Below are 13,613 nucleotides of genomic sequence, written 5' to 3'. Positions count from 1 at the left end.
CCCAAAGTAAATGCAAGGAACATAGAGAAGTCCTCTCCCTCCCATCCTGGACTCAACTCACACCATCTCAAGGGCCCATCTTAAAGTAAATAACAGAACTTACCTGTGATTTTCAAAGGTCTCTATAATTTATCATTCTGGGAGGTAAAGTCCCCATCAGTGTTCATAGGCAAAAAAAGTACCAACTACCAATTTTTCTCAGTCGGAAATACAAATTGACACCACGTGTCCAGAATAATCCAGCATATGCCTCATAAAAACACAAAGCTCATGGAAGAAAATTTAGAAATATATTTGTATGACCTTGGAGGAGGCAGAGATTATTTAAAAAGGACACAGAAAGCAATGACCATCAAAGAATCAAACAATGATTGGCCAAAGTCAAGTTTTTACCTTTGTGGTTGTCAATAGACACTGTTAAGAAAATGAATAGACAGGCCACAGGCTGGAAGGAGACCATTTCCAACACACATATCAGATAAAGGACTTGATTTTGGAATATATAAAAAATTCATATAACTTGGAAGGCCTGGAAATTTTCTCAGCAGGAAGTCATGAGTGAAAGGTCTCAGCCACTGTGTATTGGGCAGATTTAGAGTTATCTGGGCTCTGGGCATCTATAGCAGGATCGGGGCTGATTTGGCTATGCTGAGGTATTCACCCAGTACCTTCTCACTACAATCTCATTTCAGTTCTTGTTTTGTTAGCAGGATTGACTCAGTCTTGCAGTGAGGCTTGGAACAGCTCAGGGTCACAGATAGAGGTCATGAATGTCAAGTCATGGGAGAAAGAAAGCAGGGAAACAGCTGGTCAGATGGGGAAGTGTGGAGGGGCTCAAGGTGCTGAAAAGGAGGGATTGTTTCTACAGCTTTGTGCCTGTTAAACAAATCATTTCCTCTGATGTTAACTCACAAGCAAGTGATGTGTCTCTTAACATGCACAGGCTCACCACATATTACAGCCCATGGATTTATATACATAAGGTATACATGGCTCCCTACAGATCTTTGGGACTGGTTTGAACCCTTCCTTGAGGATGAAGAGGTGTGGGCTGACAACAGCTGACTGTCATACCTGAGTTAAGAGGGAATATAGCAAGGAGATCTTCCTATGGCCCTCCCAATGATAGAGACTGTGGAATGACCATTGAAGAAATGGCCTGGTCTCTTTTTACAAAAATTGAAGTGGCTTCCTACCTTGTTTCTAAGAACTCCAGTTCCAGTTCAGAAGAATACTGATCAGATTAAAACCCAACCTAGGAAAATCAGGAAAGAGGAAAGAGACATATTCAAGACCTCCAAGGTGATCCTTGAGTCTACCAAAGTCCCCAAGAAGATAGAGAAGTAGAAGTCATCATTGGGAGAACCATGGTTCTTCCAGTTTTAACAGAATTAGAAAGGGAGAGTGAATACCAGCAGCTAGAGCACAAAGCCAAAGAAAGAGAGAAGGGAAAGAAAAGACCTCAAAGTATTGAGGGGGTCAGATTGCAGGCATAGCAGGAATGGGGAAAGGCATAATAGTCACAGTTGAGGTGGTGATAGAAAAGAGAATAGAAAGTATAGGGATCAAAAAAGAGAGGAAGAAAATGAAAGAGACAGAGGCAAGATCACGACTGTGATAGGCAAGGAAATGAGCCCCAGGGAAAAGGAGAGGGACCGATGAAGAAAATGGTCCAAGGAATAGAGAAGTAGAGGTGAGGTAGAAGAAGCATGAAGGATACCATGGAGATGACAAGAAAGATTCCAAGAAAGAGAAAAATCACAGTAGAAAGAGAACCAAAGACATACAGAAGCAGAAGTCAAAGTAGAAATGCAAGGAAATGAAGTAGACAAAGGAAAAACCTAAAAAGTGGCCATCAAGAAAAAACAGTGTTGAAAAAAAAAACAAAAACAAGAACCTAGCCCCACCAAAGAAAAATCTAGAAAGGTTAGCAAAAGCAAAGAACATTCCCACAGATGAGCTCAAGTTGATAGTGGGGACCAGTCAGGCAAGCATGATTTTTAGAGGAACCAAAGGATAGAATGATAGAGCCAAGAAAAACAACATAAAAACAAAGATGAGACAGTGTGAAAATTTTTGTAAAAATGGATCATATTAAATCCTACAAACATTTGGTTAAATCAGTTCCCTCTCACCCACCCAAGTTGAAATTGGCCAGCACAGTAACTCCTTATTATCTGCAGGTCTATGGTTCCCAGGAGATGCCATGGAGGAAAAACTGTACGTGCTCAGGATGCACAGCGTTCAGCACTGCACTGCATGCTTGATTTGTTTTTACCCATAATGCTACCCAACTTCCCCTAAAGACATGCCATCTTTCAACAGATCTAAAATTTTCTCCTTAATATTTAAGCATACTCACTTTTACCTTGATTTTTTGGGGCAATTGGCTTTTTGGGAGAGAAACTTTTCACAAAATGAAAGGCAGGGGAACACAACTGAGGATAAGCCGGGTCTAACTGAGAGCTTCCCCATATTCCCTGCTGCATAATGTACACAGGAATTTAAAGTTTTTGTTTTTGACATTATTTTTATTTATTATTATTTTTGTGCCTGGTCAAAACCACGTGTAATAAATCTGTGAACATGACAAGCTTACTCTAGTTGCACATTCTTGGAGCTCCCTACTGGCTGTGTTTTCCTTTCTTTGGTGTAGGGAAATGCCTTGTTGATCCCAGTCATCCTGTTGTTGTTGAGTTGGTACACGAAGGGCAGATCGTTCTTGTATTTTCACTCTTTGTTTTTAAAATGCATATTCTGTACCTAGGTCCTGAAGTTGTTTTCATTCCTTTGTCATGGTTGCCATGTTGGTTAAATTTGTATGCGGCAATAAATTGCCACTATTTTTGTTCTGTAAGTGTGGGATTATGTCTGCATACTGAAGTTAGCATGGCTATGCTTTTCGTAATTGGATGCTACAGACTTCAGGAAGGGATCGTGAACTGAATGTCCTTTTATAGGAGAGTTGTGTTTTCCTTGTACATGAGGCAATGGTTGTAGGGTTAGCAGTCTCATCCTCTATATCACCTTGGAAGGCTCTTGTTAATACTATGCTTATTATTCTCCACAACTAACTTGAGAGAGAATTCCTAAGAAGTTAGCTTCTGATGTAGAGCTGTAAATTAGACTGAGATTTGATCTAAACTCACGTTACATCTCTACCTCAAAAGGACACAGTTGGTGAGCCTAAAATTTATTCACTTGACTTTGCTTTAAAAAAAAAAATGACATGTAATCTTTATTTTCCTTGAGTAACTTCGCAGATTTTTAAAGTGCTATATTCAAGAAAAAAAATAATGCCTAAAAACCATTCTTGCAGTGACCTATAAGTGGAAGTCAGGGAATAAATACAGAAAAACATTCAAGACTCAACTTTCCAAAGTATTTTACGTATGGAAAATGCTTAAATTATGAAATTATGAAATAGCTTGAGATTATGTTTTTTATTAAAAATTTTTACTGATAATGAAGATTAATGTTTGAGTTTTAAAACTTACTCAAGAACAGAAGTACCAAGGCTCTCAGCAAGTTATTTGATTGTTCTTGTGACTTGTACTCTGATTACGGAAAACCATAATGAAGTGGAATCAATACAACCTAAATCCTTTCTTAAAAAGAATTCATAAAACTCAGAAGTAAAAAGACAAACAACCCAACAAAAATAAACAAAAGATTCTAATAGACATTTTACCAAAGAAAATATTCAAGTAGCTAATAAGCATATGAAAGATGAGTCAACATCATTTGTCCTCAGGGAAAGGTAAATCAAAATTACAGAGGAATACTGCTCAACTCCCACCAGAATGGCTGAAATGAAAAGGACTGTTAAACCCGATATTGGCAAGAATGTGGTGCTCTCAGAACTCTCACACATCGCTGGTGAGGGTGGAGCACTTACAACCACTTTTGTTAAGAGGCTGAGCTTTCTTAAACTTAAGTTTTGGATTTCAGAGCATTTCCATCTCAGATTTTTGGGTTAGAGATGCTTAACTAATAAATTCAATGTAAATGCTCAAAAAAAGAAAGAAAAGAAAGGAAAAGCAAAGAGAAAGGAAAAGGAAGGGAAAGGAAGAGAGGGGGGAAGAAAAGGGAGGGGAAAGAAGGGGAGGGAAGAGGAAGGGAAGGAAGGCACTGGTGCCTCATGCCTGTAATCCTAGCTACTTGGTAGGCTGAGATTGGGAGGATTGTGGCTGCGGTCAGCCAAGGCAAATAGTATCTCCAAAATAACCAGAGCAAGATGGACTGGAGTTGTGGCTCAAGAGGTAGAATACCTGCTTTCCAAGCACAAAGCCCTGAGTTCAAACCCCAGCCCTGCCAAAATAAACCAAAACAAACAAACAAAAAACCCTCTAAAATGTAAAACAATTTTGGTCCCAAGCATTTCAGAAAAGGGATGCTTAACCTGTACAGTTAAACAGACAAGAATCCTACAATCCGAGAGTCTCCTAGGTATTAGAAAATAGAAACATTTCCACAGAAAGACTTGCTCATAGTAAATTCATTCATAGAGACACACTGAAAACCACCCAAGTGTCAGTTAATAGCAAAATGGATAAGTAAACACAATAGAATACTACACAGCAAGCCAAAGGTTCAAACTGCAGACATATGAAATACGGATGAATCCACAAGACATTATGTTGGGTGTTGAGAGAATATATTATATTGAACACAGGCGAACATTCCATATGGGTGACTTTATCTATATGGAGTTTTTAACATGGGGAAACTGGTATATGGTGATGGAAATAAAGTCTGTGATTGCTTCCAGATTAGGGAGGTTGGATAACCAAGAAGTGATACAGGGATGCTTCCTGGGATGTGGAAGACACATGCAACTTGTCAAAATAAATAAAATAAAACACTTAAACCCTATGCATTTCACTATATGTAAATTACACCTCCATTGGGAAAAAAAGTATCTTTACTATATTAAGCCAAGACTTAAGAAAGCGCTAGAAATGTTAGAGGACAGAATCCCACCAGAGAGCAAAGGCCTCATCCAGACCAGGGGAGGTAGCAGAGGCCTTGTTTTCAACCAGTTTGTAGCCTTGGGCCAAGGTAGAACATAATGGTAACATGCAGCAATCCACAAATCATAGTGATTCTACCTTTTTCATGGCAATTTTGTTTTTGTTTGTATGGCTTTTGTTTTTTATTAAATAGGGTCTTACTATGTAACCCAGGTTGGCCTGGAACTCACTATGTAGCCCAGACTGACTTTGAACTCTTGACCCTCCTGCCTCAGCCTTCCAGGTGCTGGGATTGCTCCATGTTTGACCGTGGATGGTATTCTTTAGACTAAGACCGTGTCGGACCCTGCCCCGTGCATGCACTTTCAGATCTTCACAAACAACCTCCTACTCCAAGCTCCACTTTGATCATCAGCTTAGCAAAGGTTCGGCCTGGGCACACTCGCGTGCAGCCTGACAGTGCCCACCCATGGCCTCCTCTCCACCTCTCATTCTGCCCTGAAGCTTCTCTGGCTTCCTGGGATGGGATCCACATTCATCCAAGATGTGTAGGTGGGTTAGGGTCTCTGGAGCCACCTTGGTCAGTGCCAGGTGGGAGCTGGTGGGGCAACACGTCCCTCTGCCTTCCTTAGGTTCCCTTCTAAGTCTCCTCAGAAGATCCCTGAGGATGGAGCACCAGTCACCTATACAATGGTGAGCTTAGTAGCACATCTGTTTACTGACCTGACCTCCTTTCCTGTTTCTCCCCTCCATCCCTCACTCCTGATCCCTGGGACCACTTTTCAAATAAACCATCAGCCCACAACCCTTTGTCCTAGGGTTTGCTTTCAGAAGAACCAGGATTAAGACAAGGTTTGTGAATATCAGTATACAGAAGTGCAACATATATACACAAATGCTTCCCTGGGTGCTGAAACCTTGTATAACACAGATCTCTGGTCACCTGGCCGCTTGCCTGGATGCTGTCATTTGTGTAAATATGAAAGAGACCAATGGCCTCCTGCTAACAGTCAACTCTGGCTAAGATACACACCTTCATGGGAATCGCAGCAAAATCATTACCTCACTTCCACTCCAGAATCACTGCCTTTCTGTGCAGGGTCCTTGGGGTTATACTATTGATTACCTCCAGAGAGGCACCTATCCTGTCAGTGAAAAACCTCAAAACTTGTGATTTTAACTTTTGAATGGCTATTTGTCTCAAACTCAGAGAATTATGATGACATATCAAAGCAGTAATGAAATAATACTAACCAGCTCATGGCAAGCATCTCTATTTCTCTTGCAATTCTATTCTTTCTTTTTTGTGTGTTATTGGGATTTGAACTTAGGGTCACGCACTTGCTAGGTTGGTCCTCTACCACTTGAGCCACATTAGCCCTTTTTTGCTTTAGTTATTTTTTTTCAGGCAGGGTTTCACATTTTTACCCAGGTCTCCCTACCTATGCCTCCCATATAGCTGGGATTACAGATGTGTACCACCACACCTGGCACTGTTGCAATTCTTCTTGGGCTCCATGGTCTGACTGATTCTCAGCCACATGGCTAGGGTCAAAGCACAGAAGAGAGTCTGGTCTCAGGGAATGTGTTTCCCTCTTCATTCACCTATTATCTATACGGTACAGGCCACGTGGCTTCCAGCAAGGAATTTCACTCTTTGTATTTTCTGTATTCCTGTCTTTAACCTGGCAGAAATTCACTTCCCCCATCACCACTTCTTTCTTCTTTTCCCCCCCCTTTGACTTCAAAAGACACTAGTTAATGAAAGACAGTATAAAAACTCATATTCAGAAGGGATGATTCACTAAAATCAAATGACTTGTTACAACAGGTAACAAGCTGAGTTGCTTAATGTATGTTTTCTATGCCTTTACAAGACATCCACCAACATTTAGACAACATGGAGGGTTGATCTCTGAAGGGAAGATTTGAGAAAATGGTAATAGGATGTGAAGATAATCACTTCGAAGCATGCTGATAAAGAGTGGAAAACAAATGAACAGTTCTTAGACCTGCCAGCACTGGAGCCAGCTCTAACTGTGTGTGGAGGTGGGCAGGCCGAGGCTGTGCAGAGGCACACAGAGATCAAGGCCACAGAGAACTCATCCTCATCTGTCCTCGTTGCAGCCACTGCTCTCAGTTCCACGTGGTCCTCAGCCCAGACACAGGCAGCATCAAGGCACAGAGAACCTGCAGCGGTATACTTACACTTCAGGATCCTGGGGTGTGTGGAGAAGGAGGATCAAATGCATCCTAACTTTGGACTTGCTTTCTCTCATTTCTGGATCAACCTGAAAGAGACTCTGGGTTTCATTATCGCGACAGAGGACACAAATGTGCCAGTAAGTGCACAAATAATTACATATGACATGAGCTACTCAACCTTAAACAGGAAGAACTGGTCCTGAGTATGGCACCCAAGGCCACCAGCAATCTGTCCCTTGCACTGTTTCCAGGCCCCTCCACCAAGTAGACATGAGTTCCAATCTTTCAGGGTCTGTTGCATTCCCTGCACACACACCTTGGCTCAGGTATTTGTTCATCCTGCCCCTGGACCCTGAACTCCTGCTCCTTATCTCCTGCCTCATCTTCTTTCATGACCCAGCTCACAGGCCAGCTTCTCTAAGCAATTCCCTACCCAAGATTTTCCATTTTGAACCAGATTTGTCTCTTCTCTGATGTTCCCACCATGCCCTCTGCGTCTTCCCATCTCACCTCCCAGAACACTAGAAAGCAAATTCCTTGGAATATGGAAGCTTTGTCAGGGTCATTTCTGTACCTTCACTGCTTTGCACAATACTGAACTCAAAGGTGTTTGATTTCTTTACTTGAGAAAAATATTGGAAGACCGCTGCCTTTAAAAACATTTGGAATGAGCCAGGAGTGGTGGTGCATGCCTGTAATTCCAGGAGGAATTGGGAGGCTGAGGCAGGAGGAGGATGAGTTTGAGGACAGCATGAGCTACACAGCAAGAACCTGTTTCAAAGTACCAAAAAAAAAAAAAAGTAGAGCTAAATTCATCTAGAGACTCTGGAATATTGCTCACAGCCCTGATAGTGCCATGGAGAAAATAATTCTGCAAAAATCACAAAGGCTTTCCCAGGAGTCCATGTTGCTGCTGACTTACCCATGTGCCCCTTCAAACATCCTGGTTAAAATGCACACTGGGTTTCCAGAAGAAAGGCTCAAACAGGCTGACAAAAGAACAAGAAGAGGGAAAAGCATTCCTACTGCAAGCAACACATTCTTAAAATCTGAGCTTTAGCTGGGCACTTGGGATGCTGAGATCAGGAGGATCTCGGTACGAGGCCAGCCGCCTTCAAAATAACCAGAGCAAAATAGACAGGAGGTGTGGCTCAAGTAGCAGAAGTGCCTATGTTGCAAGTACAAAGCCTGAATGCAAACTCTAGCGCCAGCCCCCACCCCACTCCCCGCAAAAAAGATGTGAATTTTAAATCGAGCTTGTGAAATACTCCCCAGAAGAATCTTTCAGAGAGACAGTTGTATGTACAACCTCTCTTGGGATCCAAAGGGTGGTGTTAAAAACCACAGAGTCCCTAATAACACAGAGTCTGGACCCCATTTCTTGTATCTTCTTCTTAACTAAGCAATGATTACACAACAAGGCTCACTCAAAGAGAAAAAAATTTACCTCAAACAAAACCTAGAGGTAAAATAGGGATGGAACCAGCAGAGAGCAAAGGATATCATTTAGAAATTCTTTTCCTTCTATGAGGGGAAAGACTAGTTATTTTATAACGTTAAAAACAGTGATTTCTCCCAAACCATCAAAGAGCCCATCCTGAGCACATCAGACTTCTTCATTTCTGCCATGGCCTGACAAACTCCTGAAGGCCAAGGGGACAGTGTCTGAGCAGGCCAAGGGACTTGAGCTGCTCACTCCCTCCACGGGGGAGAGACAGCTAAATCAGCAGGAAAAAAGGTGCTGCACCCTTCGGCAAGCATGCGTGCAGACAAGCGAGGATAATTGTAACTCCCGATCCAGCTGGGCTGACCACCGACCTGTCACCTCACATCGAGCTTGTAACTGAGAAACCACAATTATCCCTTTGAGCACATTTACAAGGGGGCCCAGCGAGCCCATGGCTTTATGGGTGAGACTATTTAAAACAGGTGCAAGGGGCCATGAGCACAGATTATCACGTGTGGTTCCCTGCAGGGACAGGGAAGGGAAGCCAGAAGGCCAGCTCCTGGCAGCTCTGACTATCACAGAGACAGAACAGAGAGGAGGCAGGGATGAAATGGAGGTGAAAAGTGAAAAACACAGTCGGCAAGCAACCATTACTAACTTCTCTGTGAGTGGCAACAGTTCACATGCCCTCACACTGGCTATGTCTTGGAGGCGCAGAGGTGACCCGGACACAGCGAGAAAGCATTGCTTCTTTTCTTTCCTCCTTGCCCAGGAAAAGTTTTCCCCATATAAATCTGCTTCTCCTCTTCCTTTTCAATGTCTAAGCCTCAGGCAGCGACACGTGCGATTTTATCTATAGCTGCATCCAATATTAACCACAACCTCAGAATAAATATGTATTTGTGACTTGCTGACATGTTTTGGGCCATTAAGATAACGAGTCATTTACGTTCAGTGGATTCCTTTAATACTTCTCCAAAGAAATAATTCACCAGTGCAGATCCCAGTGTGGGCAGCACAGAGGGTTCCTATTTCTCCTTGTCCCTGGTAATCCCCCAGCTTCGGTTTCGAAAGGTAACTCTAAATTCTCTGTTATAAAATTCTCTTTTGTTGTCACCATTCCATGATGCCCTGACTGCTTCCCACTTAAAAACCCTCACAGGCTGCATTCCCCTTGATCCTAAATGCATTTTGGAAGCAGTTTTGAAGGGGGAAGAAGCGGTATTGATAGCCAGGATTGCTAATTTACTTCACATAACCTGAAAACTTAAATTTAAACTCGCTTCAGGAATGGCAGATTTAGGTGCTGATTTCTATAAATGAAGTCAGACTTTCAAGGTCTACCAATGTCAGACATTTAAAAATCTAAATGGCAAGTGGAGGGTTGAAATGTAAGAATGTGCCCTATAGAGTTAGTCAGTGCATAGGAACAGGAGACATTTCTGTTGACGAGAGACAGGCCACAGGCTGAAGCAGGTTGGGAGGTCACATGACAGAATTAAGAAAGCCCCGGACCTGCACCCAAAAGCCCCAGCGTAGCATCCAGCCTCTTCCTTTCCCAGGTCCTCCAACTTACTCTCGCTGCAAGGGATACTTTCCTGCCAGCAAGCAGGTAGGGTTCATTTCTATAGAGGCTGCTTTTGTCGCTTCTGTAAAGCCAGGGTTGTCTGCATTCACATTTAAAATAACAAAATTACATTAGAAGACTGTTATCCATGGGAGACACAGTCTAAAGTGCACAGTGGAAGCCTGAAACCACAGACAGTACCAAACCCTATAGATATTATGTTTAATTTATAAATTAGGCACTGTGAGAGATTAACAATAATAACTAGCAATAAAATAGAACAGTTATAACTATATAATAAAAGTTATATGAATGTGGTCTCTGTCTCTCTTTCTCTCTCTCTTTTTATCTCTCTCTCTCTGCCTGTTATTGTACCGTAGATTTTAGCAACCTCCACGGACACTGTTTTCTCTCCTTAAGTTGGGACCTCTCACATTTTCACATAAAGGAAGCACCTCATAGCTTCTGTTTGGCAGAGCCAAATTGCCAGCATCACTGCTCTTGTGCTTTGGGGCCATTATTAAAGTTAGGGTTGCTTGAGCTCAAGCACTGTGATACCCTGACAGTCCATCTGATAACCAAGACAGCTTCTAAGTGACAAACAGGTTAGCAGTGTATACAGCATGGATACGCTGGACAAAAGAATGATTCATGTCCTGTGCAGAACAGAGAGGGATGGTATAAGATTTCACCATGAACTCAGGATGTCATGCAATTTAAAACCTATGAAATTATTTATTTTTGGAATTTTCCATTTAATATTTTCAGACCAGGATTTATCTCAGTAACTGAAACTATAGAAAATGAAACTGTGGATAAGCTGTTTTCTCCTTTAAATGGGACATGAGAAATAAAGTTTATGTCCAGTGTGAAATTCTGGTTCCTTTCTCTTTACTCCAGCTGGCAAGGCCCTTCATGTTTTTATCTTACATCAGTGATACTCACACTGTGTTCCTCGGACCAACAGTGTCTGTATCACCTGCAAAATGGTTAAAATGCACGTTCTCAGGACTCCCCACACCCTTGCCTAACTAAATCAGAAATCCTCAGGACTGGGCCCATAGTGCATGCTGTCATAAAATCGCTCAATAATTCCTGTGCCTGCGGAAAGGGTGAGGACCACTGCTGCTCCCACTAACCATGTTAACTCCCTTCAACAGAATCACATCCCATCTCTAAGCTACTCCTCGCTGCAGTGAGGCAAAGGGAGAGACGGTTCACAGTGTGCTCTTAGGTACAAGTTAGCAGTTGCTTCTCATTTGTTCTGTTTCGTTCTTCCCAGGTATTTGATGGACGTGTTTAGCTCAGAACAATATTCCTCCAAAAACAGTGTGAACACCTTGTGCTAAGTTTTTAAAAGTTCTCTTAGTGATTCCAGGTAACTATCCTCCATGTGGCCTGTAGCCCCCAGAAGGCTGCTGAGCATTCCGTTTTGCAGACAGGAAGTGACTGCAGCATTAACACTATCCAGAAGTGAGTGGTGATAAACTCTGGCACTGCTACAAAAAGGCAAAACCAGGCTCAGAGATTCAGAAAGTCAAAGGATACAAGCTGCAGTGAGGAGGAAAAATCCACCCAAACTCAAAACAAAGCCAGTTCAAATAAACCCCGTTCCTTGCCATCTATAAACACAGTAAGTTCAAGAAGAATCTTTTGGCCCCAACAAGAACCATGGAATGAGATAAGACACTTTCTCCTTTATTTTAATTCATGGACTAGATGGGCGCCCCATTATAAAGGCATTTCAAATATCCACTAATGATCTAATTGACTGGTCTCATTCTCCCCATATTGAGTTTATCTGGGCAGAGCTTCCTGCTATTATCTAAGTCTCTGGCAGTTTAATGAAGGCTGTATGTCAGCAAACACTGTTTTTTAAAAACCGAAGGGTAAACTTACAAGCAGCAAACGCCGCATTAGATGTTGTGAGGTCACTCATGCCCTGACTTGACTTGGATGTCTGACACAGCTGTGTCGAGAAATCCACGTGGCTCAAGGCCATGGAGCTGTTAAATCTTGTTCAGGAGGACATTCTTCTGGCTTGAAATACAATCTGGTTAATGAATTTACCTTCTTCATATCCCAGGTACTGGTCAACAACGCAACATGAAAATCTTCTGGGCTAAATATTTTCAAATCTATATCATATCACATTCCTACAGGAAATCAGAGTTGGACTTTGTTTCTCTCGAAAAGGCACACTCGTTTCCAGTGTGTCGTGACATATGTGAACTGTTGAAGCTGGCTGGGTTTACCAGGAGCAAAAATTAAAATTCTCTCTAACCCAACCAAACCCCTTTTAACGAGTTCAGGGGAATCAGTGTGTTTGTGTTGGCTGGCCAGCTTTTGAGGCTTCCAGACCTGGCCACCTCAGGCCAGATCTGCAGCTGGGTAAGGCATTAGTGTCTCCCACATCGATACCTACCCCACAAACTCTATGGCCGAGTGCAATGCCAGGGAGTTCAAGCAATTACTTGCTTTGGGGAAACAAAAGCCAACAACCCAAGAATCAACGTCCCCAGGAAAAAGTCAATAGTCCTCTGTACTGCAGTGGATGTAACAAATATTTAAGTAAGGATAATATCAAAATGTGTTCAGTCATTTTGATTTATTTCCAGTGACTTGGCTTCTACTCCGCTGAGTAGTTCACAAATTCAAACTTGATTTCTGCTGACTTGTTGAGCCACACCACTTTTATTTTCCTTCCTTCTACGTGCTTTTCCATCATATTTCATAGCTCCTTCCAAAAGGACCACAAAGTGTAGCACCAGAGATAGCTTCAGTCTATCAAGTAACTACATATTATGTGGCTTATAATTTCTGTACAATGCTGAGACAAAGCCAAGATCTAGACAGACGAGTCCAAAGCCACAGTGAACGGCCAGGCCTAGTTCAATCCCCACCCTCAGAACAGTTTCTTCTCTTTCTGGGACATGAGTTCTAGAGCAATGAAGAAGACAGGAAGCATCCTGAATTTAGAATTGCAATGGGTCTCAGCTCGAGGAACCCCAACAATTTTCCTCCATTAGTTCCAGGAAGCAGAGGCTGAGCCGGAGCAAATGGACTGTCTAAGACTCTCAGTAAGTCCATATAGAAAGTCCTGGGCCCAGTAATGCTGCCTGGTTCTCCTCACCCCACTCAGCTACATGCACACATCAACTTCATCACACTTGAGCTCAAATCACAGAAAGACATTGCTCCAACACTTATTGGCCAATATCCCAAAGCCTTCTCTGCCCTGGGGTGGAGAGAGGAGGTACCTGGTGGGAAATTTGTTCCCAGATTGGTATTTGTACCCACCTCCACATCAGTTCCCACATACTTTCTCAGGAAGCCAATGGGCTTGTGTGCTTCTCTCAGGATATTTTATCATGGAAGAATTGCCACAGGCATGCCAGCACCACCTCACAATGGCTGCATC

The 13,613-nt window shown here is 42.5% G+C and overlaps 1 pseudogene; it reads left to right on the top strand.

Moving 5' to 3' along the window:
* Positions 1–1,139: 1,139 nt before the first annotated feature.
* LOC109691644 (uncharacterized) lies at positions 1,140–2,070 on the top strand (annotated as a pseudogene).
* Positions 2,071–13,613: the final 11,543 nt, after the last annotated feature.

The sequence above is a fragment of the Castor canadensis genome, chromosome 7 (assembly GCF_047511655.1).
Source record: "Castor canadensis chromosome 7, mCasCan1.hap1v2, whole genome shotgun sequence".
NCBI lineage: Eukaryota > Metazoa > Chordata > Mammalia > Rodentia > Castoridae > Castor > Castor canadensis.
The sequence above is the reverse complement of the archived record's forward strand: the minus strand, read 5'-3'. Positions and strand labels throughout refer to the sequence as shown.